The sequence below is a fragment of the Chanodichthys erythropterus genome, chromosome 22 (assembly GCF_024489055.1).
Source record: "Chanodichthys erythropterus isolate Z2021 chromosome 22, ASM2448905v1, whole genome shotgun sequence".
Classification (NCBI taxonomy): domain Eukaryota; kingdom Metazoa; phylum Chordata; class Actinopteri; order Cypriniformes; family Xenocyprididae; genus Chanodichthys; species Chanodichthys erythropterus.
This window is the reverse complement of record NC_090242.1, coordinates 36244841-36254781: the sequence shown is the minus strand read 5'-3', so window position 1 is coordinate 36254781 and position 9941 is coordinate 36244841. Positions and strand designations below refer to the sequence as shown.

General features: G+C 45.2%; 1 long non-coding RNA gene across 1 annotated transcript; it reads right to left on the bottom strand.

Annotated features, from left to right (window-relative positions):
- Positions 1–1080: 1080 nt before the first annotated feature.
- On the bottom strand, positions 1081–9656 carry LOC137013106 (uncharacterized). Its single transcript, XR_010893661.1, has 3 exons — positions 9530–9656; positions 3657–3837; positions 1081–3100 (listed from the first exon to the last, which is right to left on the bottom strand). It is a non-coding gene; the product is annotated as an uncharacterized lncRNA (long non-coding RNA).
- Positions 9657–9941: the final 285 nt, after the last annotated feature.

The following is a 9941-nucleotide window of genomic DNA, read 5'->3' as shown; positions in this document are numbered from 1 at the left end:
TCTGATACATATTTATTTACAATACCATAAACTAGTGACATTCTTTCAGTTTAATTCACTGAATGTCATTCAGTTTTCAACTTAAATAATAATGAGATTTTGCATGTTGTGTGAAATGACAGAATTTACAGCAAACTAATGCAATAATGGATATTATATATATAGTTGATGGAGTTTAACCTCTGGAAAGAATATGGATCTGAAATCATATTCTCTCAGTAGATATTGTTTTGAACTGTTAAAAGGCATGTTTTATATGTTATGGATGTAAATTTTTCATTTTAAATTGAAATGATCTTGCATCTAGTAATGATGAAAATACACATTTCAGTACCTTTTAAATGAGGAAAATGTATTATAATGAGACTCATTGTAATGTATTTATGACTGATATGAGTTTATGAATATATTCATCCATTAGGAGATGATGAAGATGAGCTTGATATGAAACATCATCATCATCATGATGATCTGCTGACAGATGAATCAGAAACAGTCTCTGGTAAGAACAGAAATGATTCTGTCAGAAAGAGAAACAGATCTTCTGTGTGAAACGACAGAAACTGGAGAATAAAAGTCATTCTGTCATAAACTCATCAATAAAAGCACAATCACAGCCTGCTTTAGGATATTACAGCTGAAACTGAAGAGATCTTCATTCAAACCTTCACAATAATATCAAAACAGCACAAGTCGTATTTGTGATCAACACTTTGATTCATTTCACATCTCTGTGTTCAATAATGTTTCCCTTAAAATTACAACTTGTTTTTCATAATCTCTGAACAACAGAAACCTGTATGTGTTTTCATCGCTGTAAAACACATTTATATCTGTAAATGCTTTAACTCTGCTGTGATTCTGATGATCTCCTGTAGAGGGCAACACGTCACCGTATTTCAGGGGTCAAAGGTCAATCCAGCACTGGAGCCTCAGATATCTAACTGGATTAAGAGGAATATTGAGTGTTTATTGATTTTTTATTTTTATTTTAGAAATGTTTGAGTTCCTTTACATAAATCTGGATTATTTCAGAGAAGTTTATTCTTCACTTTTACATTTATTTGTACAGCACTTCATTGTTTCAAAGCAGCTTCATGGAAAATGCATATTTCTACATTAGTTAAGATCGATCAGTTATGTACAGATAATACAGTCACAGTTACAGTAGTGAACGTCACATTAATGATTTCATTACAGTATAGAGATGATAATGTTACACGTTGTGGAGGGATCCAGGTGAGGAAAAGAAAGTCGTGTCTATTCTCAGAACAAACACAAACTCAACAGAACTAAATAAAGGTTATTCACGGGAGCATCTTTAAACTAAAGGATTTATTCAGAACGGACTGACCTACGTTCACACTGTCAGTCCAGATCTGATTATCTGTGTATCCGACTGGAATCTGATCTGAAATTATTGACGTCCTCATTGTGTATCTCAACTGTTTAGAGCTGATTTGTGTTCTTGTGACGCTGTTTTCTTTGCTGGATTTTCTGTCAATGACGTTTTATTGGTGGGCATGTTTCTACAGTTTCTATAACAACGTCTGAAGTTTGTTACATGGCGTGAGAAAGTCACATAAACCGCATGAAATCCAATCAGACTGAAACAGATTTCCAGAAAAGAGTTTTGAATCAAACCACATATGAATGTAGATCAGAACAGATTTTTGACCGTTCACTGTTGCTAAATCTGATTGGATTTCAATCACATGTGGACAAAAATGGGATTTGGACCGTCAGTCTGAACATATCCTAATAAACACACAGCTGAAGTGGACTGATATCATCTTGTCTGGAACGAGGTTTATGTAAGACAGGGGTTTCCCAATCCTGATCCTGGAAATCTAGCTTCCTGCAGAGATCAGATCCAGCCCTGATCAAACACACCTGTCTGTGATTATCAAGTGCTCCTGAAGATCTTAATTATCTGATTCAGGCGTGTTTGATCAGGGTTGGAGCTGAACTTTGCAGGAAGCTAGATCTCCAGGAACAGGGCTGGGCACCCCTGATGTAATATAATGAGAAAATAAGCGGACGGTTTCAAATCTGCCTCAATTAGAGCGCTACAGTTCAATGTTTCACCACAGATTCACACTGGATTATTGTGTGGCGCTGTAGAGCTGGGGTTTTCAACAGTACCTGTTAAGGGGCGCGAGCACCTGTTAGTTCAAAAATGAAAGTGAAATTCTCGAGTGAAACAGCTGTAAAAGTGAGATTTTATATTTAGCCATCCACTAAAGGGGGCAATTTGACTATTCTCCCAGCTAATCAATGGGGTTAAAGCAGGTTGGTGCAACTGAATTTGAGCAAAAATAACTAAAAACAAAATGGACTGGTGGCAGAAGTCATTGAACTTTGCAGTGAAACTTAGGACACAAGACTTTCAGCGGTAAAGAAAAATTAAGTAAAAGAAAAGAAAAGTGAGTGAAGGTTGGATGGCTTAAATGAGCGGCTTGTCTGTTCTTCTTGTTTCTCTATTGTTCTTGGTACTTGTCTTGACTTCTTTGAACAGAACTAACCAATCTTCACTATCTTGCAATACGATCATTTAAACTTAGTTGTTTTTTCACACCTCAGAGGAGTCTTGGCCAATCAGACATCATTCTGTTTCGAAAGGGCTTTTCTCTGCCCCCAATAAAACATGGGTGTTACATCCCTATTCTGCTTCAGCAGAGAGTGCCATTTTAACATAATTTCTATTAAATGGAATACAATACATTTTAAACAGATTTCATTCAAGTCAGGATATAGGAAAGGGGAAAAGAATCAAATTAAGTCCAAATAAGGCATACTTTCAGTCAGTCATTCAAGAGTTATCACATTAACACGGATTGTGGGTGTTATAAAGCAAACTGGTTACAAGTAATACTTGTGGACACAATTCGTAAAATGTATGCAGTTAAAATATGTTTGATAAGTCCATTTAAAATTGTTTGGGGCAATTTTGATGCAGTTTTAGTTGTAGAACAGTCTTCGTTGGCTTTTCTGTGAAGTAAGGAAACCAAAGTTCTGCATTGTCTCTGAGTTTCTTTGATCTGGTGATCAGTTTTGACATCAGAATCAATCCTTACAGGATCATCTGGACCATCTGAGACTGGAAATAACAAACATATATCCATTGTTTTGAATTTGTTTTTTATGTTCTCAATTTATAACACTTTCTGTCAATCAATCACACATCTGTGAACTTTCATCAGTGACTCTGATTGTTAATATAAATTTAATAGTTTAATAGTTTATTAATATAAATGTATTAATAAGCAATTTAATAAATGTTTATTGTTTAATATTTATTCATTGAACATTAATAAATGTTCATTTCCAACATACTTTGGGTTAATCTTAATTAAGCAATACAGTAATTTTTTAAACAATAGTTGAGTTAAATAAAACTACCCAGCAGGTTGGGCAAACATTTAACCCAACCGCTGGGTTAAAACAACCCAATTGCTGGGTTTGTCCATTTTCAACCCAACTTGGGTTGTTTTTAACCCAGCATTTTTTAGAGTGTACCTTTGGTTTTGAGCTGACAAAAGACATACAGACATAAATTTATCTGTATTTCCCTGATTGGTGTTAAAACTCTCCCCATGTTACAACATCTGTTCTCCCCTGTAAAACTATAAGAGTCATAATGATCAAACACTCACAGTTAGGCATTATTCCCTCCATACTGTGATGTCTCTTGTGTCTCTGTCCTCTTTCTTCTTGTGATCCACTGGTTTGTGTCTCCATTTCTCTCTCTGTCTTCTTGTTTTCTGCTGCTCTGTGATTTCTGAGGCTCCAGCAGTTTTCTGGATGTGTGATTTTCTTTCTCCACTCCATCTGAATCTGTTCAATCACACACAGAGTTACTCTGATCAGTCAAACATGATCATAGCGCTCTTAAAGAGACAGTTCACACAAAACGTCTCAGGTTACAGATGTAACCCTGGTTCCCTGAGTAGGGAACGAGACGCTGCGTGGTAACGCATTGGGAACCTTCTGCGTGATGTCGTCACTGAAGCACTCATGTATCTAGCCAATCGCGAAGCGAGACGTCAGAGACGGGTGACGTCACGGACCAGGAAACTATAAAGCACACTCGGATGCAGAGCACGCCAGCTTCTAAGTAAGTCTGAAGCAAGCACTTGCAAGTGTGCAGGGGTACGGCAAGAGACGCAGCGTCTCGTTCCCTACTCAGGGAACCAGGGTTACATCTGTAACCTGAGACGTTCCCTTTCGTGGGAACTGTCGACGCTGCGTGGTAACGCATTGGGAACGCAATCCCAACTGAGCCGTAGCTCAAGCACTTGCCAAGGTTATCTTGACAGGACAGAGGACCCCGGAGTGGAGCCAACATCAAGGTTATAATATTTAATAAATGTGTGCTGGCATGACCATCCAGCTGCATCACATATGTCACTCATGGAGACTCCTGACATCAGAGCTTTTGATGCCGCCATACCCCTGGTAGAATGGGCGCGAACATTCAAGGGAGAGGGCTGTCCGGCCGCTTCGTATGCAAGTGAGATGGCCTCGACCACCCACTTGCTCATTCTCTGTTTTGATGCTGGGCCCCCTTTTCTAGGGGACCCATAACAGACAAACAACTGATCTGACTTACGCCACAGGGCAGCTCTGTGGACATAAGTATCCAAAGCCCTTACTGGGCATAACAGATTCAATTTTTCCTGATCCGCAGATTCAAATGGAGGAGGATAGAAAGACTGAAGCACAATGGGGCCTGGGACATTGGTAGGGACCTTTGGGACATACCCCGGTTTAGGATACAGGAATGCTTTCACCATTCCTGGAGCAAATTCAAGGAAAGAGGGAGCAACAGAAAGTGCTTGTAAATCTCCTATCCGCTTCAGAGAAGTGATAGCTAATAAAATAATCGTTTTCAGAGTGAGGAACCTCTCAGGAACCTCCTCTAATGGTTCAAAGGGAGCCTCAGCTAACCCTTGTAAGACCACAGCCAAGTCCCAGGTTGGCACCCTTGTGCGCACTGGAGGCCTCAACCTCAGTGTGCCACGGAGGAAGCGTGTGACGAGGGGGTCTCGACCTACCGAGATATTCCCCTCAAGAGGAGCATGATATGCTGAAATTGCTGCAACATAAACCTTTAAGGTTGAGTGAGATAGGCCCTCCGAGAATTTTTTCTGGAGGAATTTTAGCACAAAGCTAACAGAAGAAAGGACAGGGTCCGTATTATTGTGTCTGCACCAGGTAGAAAACAAATTCCATTTGTAGGCATACAACTTCCTCGTGGCGGGAGCTCTGGAGTTAAGAATGGTCTCCACAACCTCGGTTGGGAGACCAGCATTTATGAGTCTGGCCCCCTCAGAGGCCAGGCCCATAGTTTCAGTCGTTCTGGGCGGGGATGTATAATCATGCCGCCCGCTTGAGACAGGAGGTCCTGTCTGAGAGGAAGCTCCATTGGGGAGCCGTTGAGTAACGACACTAGGTCTGAGAACCATATCCTGGTTGGCCAGAATGGGGCTACCAGTATTAGATTGGCCCCTTCTCGGCGTACTTTTTCCAGAACTCCCGGGAGCAGGGCGATCGGGGGAAATGCGTACAGGCGCAGCCTCGGCCACGTCTGTACCATAGCATCCAGACCCAGAGGTGCTGGATGTGTTAGGGAGTACCAGAGCGGACACTGGGTTGACTCTCCCGAGGCGAACAGGTCGACTTCCGCTCGACCGAAATTTTTCCATAGGAGACTCACCACTTCTGGGTGGAGTTTCCACTCCCCGGGCCTTGGCCCCTGCCTCGACAGGGCATCTGCTCCCACATTTTGATGTCCCGGGATGTAAGCTGCCCTCAGCGAGAGCAGCTTCCCTTGGGACCACAGGAGGATCTGACGGGCCAAGTAATATAGTCGGCGAGACCGCAGACCCCCCTGATGATTTATATATGCAACCACTGCAGTGTTGTCCGTACGAACCAACACATGGTAACCTCTCAGGTCTGGGAGAAAGTGTTTCAGAGCTAGGAACACTGCCATCATCTCTAGCCGATTTATGTGCCAAGAGAGCTGATGGTCTTCCCAAAGACCCTGAGCTGAGCGACCACTCATGATCGCTCCCCAGCCCGTGAGGGAGGCGTCCGTCGTAAGCATTACTCGACGAGTAGTGGCCCCCAACACGGGTCCCTGGGACAGGAACCGGGGGTCTTTCCACATGGTCAGAGAACGAAGACATCGTTTTGAGACTTTGATCATGCGAAAGGGATTTCCCCTCGGGGAGAACCCCTGGTCCTGAGCCACCACTGTAGGGGCCTCATGTGCAGAAGGCCAAAAGGTATCACGTTGGACGCAGCTGCCATCAGACCCAGCAGTTTCTGGAACTGTTTTACAGTGAGTGACTGGCCTAACTTCACCCCTTTCATAGCCATAAGAATGGCACTCACCCGAGCGGGAGACAAATATGCCCGCATCGTGGTGGAGTCCCACACTACACCCAGATAGTTGGTGGATTGAGCTGGAACTAGCACACTCTTTTTGGCATTGAGCCTCAGCCCAAGCCTCTTCATATGGGACAGAACAGCATCTCGATGCTGAACTGCTAGTTGCTCTGACTGAGCTAGAATCAACCAATCGTCGATATAATTCAGTATGCGAATGCCCTGGATCCTCAGCGGAGCCAGAGCTGCGTCCACGCATTTCGTGAATGTGCGGGGTGATAATGATAGGCCGAACGGAAGAACCCTGTACTGGTAAGCTTCGCCCCCGAAAGCAAACCTGAGGAACTTCCTGTGAGAAGGATGGATGGACACATGAAAGTAAGCATCTTTCAGGTCTATTGCCACAAACCAGTCCTCGGACCTGATCTGTGGTATAATCTGTTTGAGTGTCAGCATCTTGAACTTGAGCTTTTGTATTGAGCGATTTAGCACACGTAAATCTATAATAGGTCGTAGACCTCCATCCTTCTTTGGAACAATGAAGTAACGGCTGTAGAACCCTGACTGGTTGCTGGGAGGAGGAACCCTTTCTATAGCTCCTTTTCGCAAAAGTGTCGCAACTTCTTGTTCCATAACCAGAGACTGCTCGGGGGTTACCACTGTGGGAAGAACCCCGTTGAATCTGGGCGGGCGAGACCCGAACTGGATCTTGTAACCCTCTTTTATAGTGAGCAGCACCCATTTTGATATATTCGGAAGAAGTTTCCATTCTACCAGAAAATTTACTAAGGGAACCAGTCTCTCGAGACTGGCCTCTGGTGTTTTTTGAGCACCTGATTCGACGCTCTGAAGCGGCGCACCGGCAGAGAACAATCGAATCAAGTGGCCGGCCCTCCTCGGAGGGTCGGTGGAGACCGCTGCGCCCTGACGCACCCTGGGTGGCAGGGTTGGCATAACGATCCCCTGAGGGCGCCGAAGGGAAGCGGCTTTTAGATGTATTTTTCGCCGGCTCCCTTCGGAGGGGGCCGCCCTCATCGGTTCCTGACCCACAGACATCAGGACCGCTTCGAAGCCTTCCGGGCCAGGATAACGGCGCGCAGGTCCGTTCTGCCCCTAGAAGGCTTCGGCTGAGCGGGCCGACCCGATCCCCAAGCTCTCTGCGGGGGAGCACGGGCGGCCACGCTAATCTTTTGTTGCGCTCTGTGGTGCGCTGAGGAGCTCGTTGACGGCCGAGGCTGATCCCGCTCATCAGCCTCGGGGGGAGGGATTCTTGGTTTGCGGGGGATGAACCTCTGGAACGCCGCAGATTGTTTCTTAGCCTCCTGGAACCTCTCGACGACTGTTGTAACGGCGTCGCCGAAGAGGCCCGCAGGAGACAGCGGCGCGTCCATAAGGGAGGCTTTGTCACGCTCCCTTATGTCCGAGAGGTTCAGCCACAAGTGCCTCTCCGTAGCCACCAATGCTGCCATAGAGCGGCCGATTTCTTTTGCCGTCTCTTTGGTGGCACGGAGAGCCAGGTCAGTTGCCATCCTGATTTCCTGGATGCACTCATACGTGGCCTCCCCGTTATTCTCCACTTCCCCCAGCAGGTCGGCTTGATATGCCTGTAGGAGCGACATGGTATGTAGACATGCCGCTGCCTGACCTGCTGCCGCATAAGCCTTGCCCACCAAGCCTGATGTAGTTTTTAATGGCTTGGTGGGCAACGTCGGGGTTTTCAGCGACGATGCAGACTCGGGGGAGAGATAGCCCGCAAGCGTCTCTTCCACCCGAGGCATCGCCGCATAGCCTTGCTGCTTCAGCCCCACGATGTTACTATACATTGAGGTCTGGGGGCTGAAGACACGATATGATGCCGGCTTCTTCCAAGACCTCGAGACCTCGGTGTGGAGGTCCGGAAAGAAGGGCAAACCCCGACGCTGGGGTAGTGACCGAGCGGGCAGAAAGCGCTCATCCAGCTTACTCTTTGGTCTAGTATCTGCCCGCTCTGCTGGCCAGTCAATTTTTAATTTGGCAACAGCCCTGGTCACTACCTCCAGGAGCTCCTCATGTGCTGGGGAAGAGGATGGCGGTTCCTCTTCCCCCACGCTCATCACATCAACCTCCTCAGAGGAAGAGAGATGAAGCGCGGGTGCCTCTCTCTGGGGGGAAGAAACCGCAGCGCGTGCTTCCGCCGCCTGAGAAGAGGCACTGGGGCTGGCAGGTAAAGGGCGAGATAAGGCTGGGCCCGTCTCAACCCCCTCTGCCAGCTCCATTTGCGAACCCCACGAATGAAGCCGCCGCTGCGCCTCAGCAACAGCGGGACCCGATCCGCGGGGAACGCCGACCGGAGCACTCTCTTTATCGTGAAAGAGTGCCCGGCGTGATCTTAAAACTCTGAGGGTGAGCTTCTCACAATGAACACAGACAGCCCCCTCGAGAGCTGCCTGTGCATGCTCAACCCCCAGGCAGACAACACACATCTCATGAGTGTCCCCATCTGGAATAAACCGTGTGCATGGGTGAACACACTTTTTAAATTGTCTGCCTTCCGCCATTTCACTCGTGTCTTTATTCACTATATATATATATATATATATGTGTGGTGCACAATAACACTCTTGTCCTCAGACGAAGAGATAATGTTTTCCAAAAATAAGCAGGACAAACAACACCAAATAAGACACACAAGATAACATAGAGCGCTTGCTGAAGACACAGAAGCTGGCGTGCTCTGCATCCGAGTGTGCTTTATAGTTTCCTGGTCCGTGACGTCACCCGTCTCTGACGTCTCGCTTCGCGATTGGCTAGATACATGAGTGCTTCAGTGACGACATCACGCAGAAGGTTCCCAATGCGTTACCACGCAGCGTCGACAGTTCCCACGAAAGGGAACTCTTCATTCTCTCATCATTCACTCACCTAATAACTAACTGAAGCGATTAAATTCACACAACAGTTTTGTGAGATAAATCCAGTAACTACCAAATCCCTATAGCCTGACAGATGATCACCATCATCATTATTAGTATAAGTATCTCTATCCTGTTGCTGAATGCAAGAAATTTATATTTTCACATTTCATTTTCATACTGTAATACACATTTCATTAATGAATGAATAATAATAAAAATAGATGAAGTGTTTTATTCACCTTGAGATGATCTGAAGAGAGTAAACATCCACACAGATCTGACACCTGCTGAAATGAGGATGTGAGAGCTTTAATCTCAGGAGAACACACAAGAACACAACCGGTCAATCAGATCTATGGAGGAGTGGTTTGTAGTTTGATTGGCTGAAGATGTTCTCTGCACTTTGCTATAAATTATCAGCTGCACAGCAGTTCCTCATGAAAGAAGGAAGTTTACACATAAGGTTTCAGAAAGAATTAAGTCAACTATAAAAAAATGTTTTCAGTGACTGATCCTGTATCAGATCCAGTGACTGATGCTGACGCTGTAAATGTTGTTCAGTGTTTGTGTTTCTGCTGTTTAAACCTTTCATTAACTAATAATAAACAGATTGAGGTTTGTTTTAGATGGGTTAAATACCAGAACCATCAT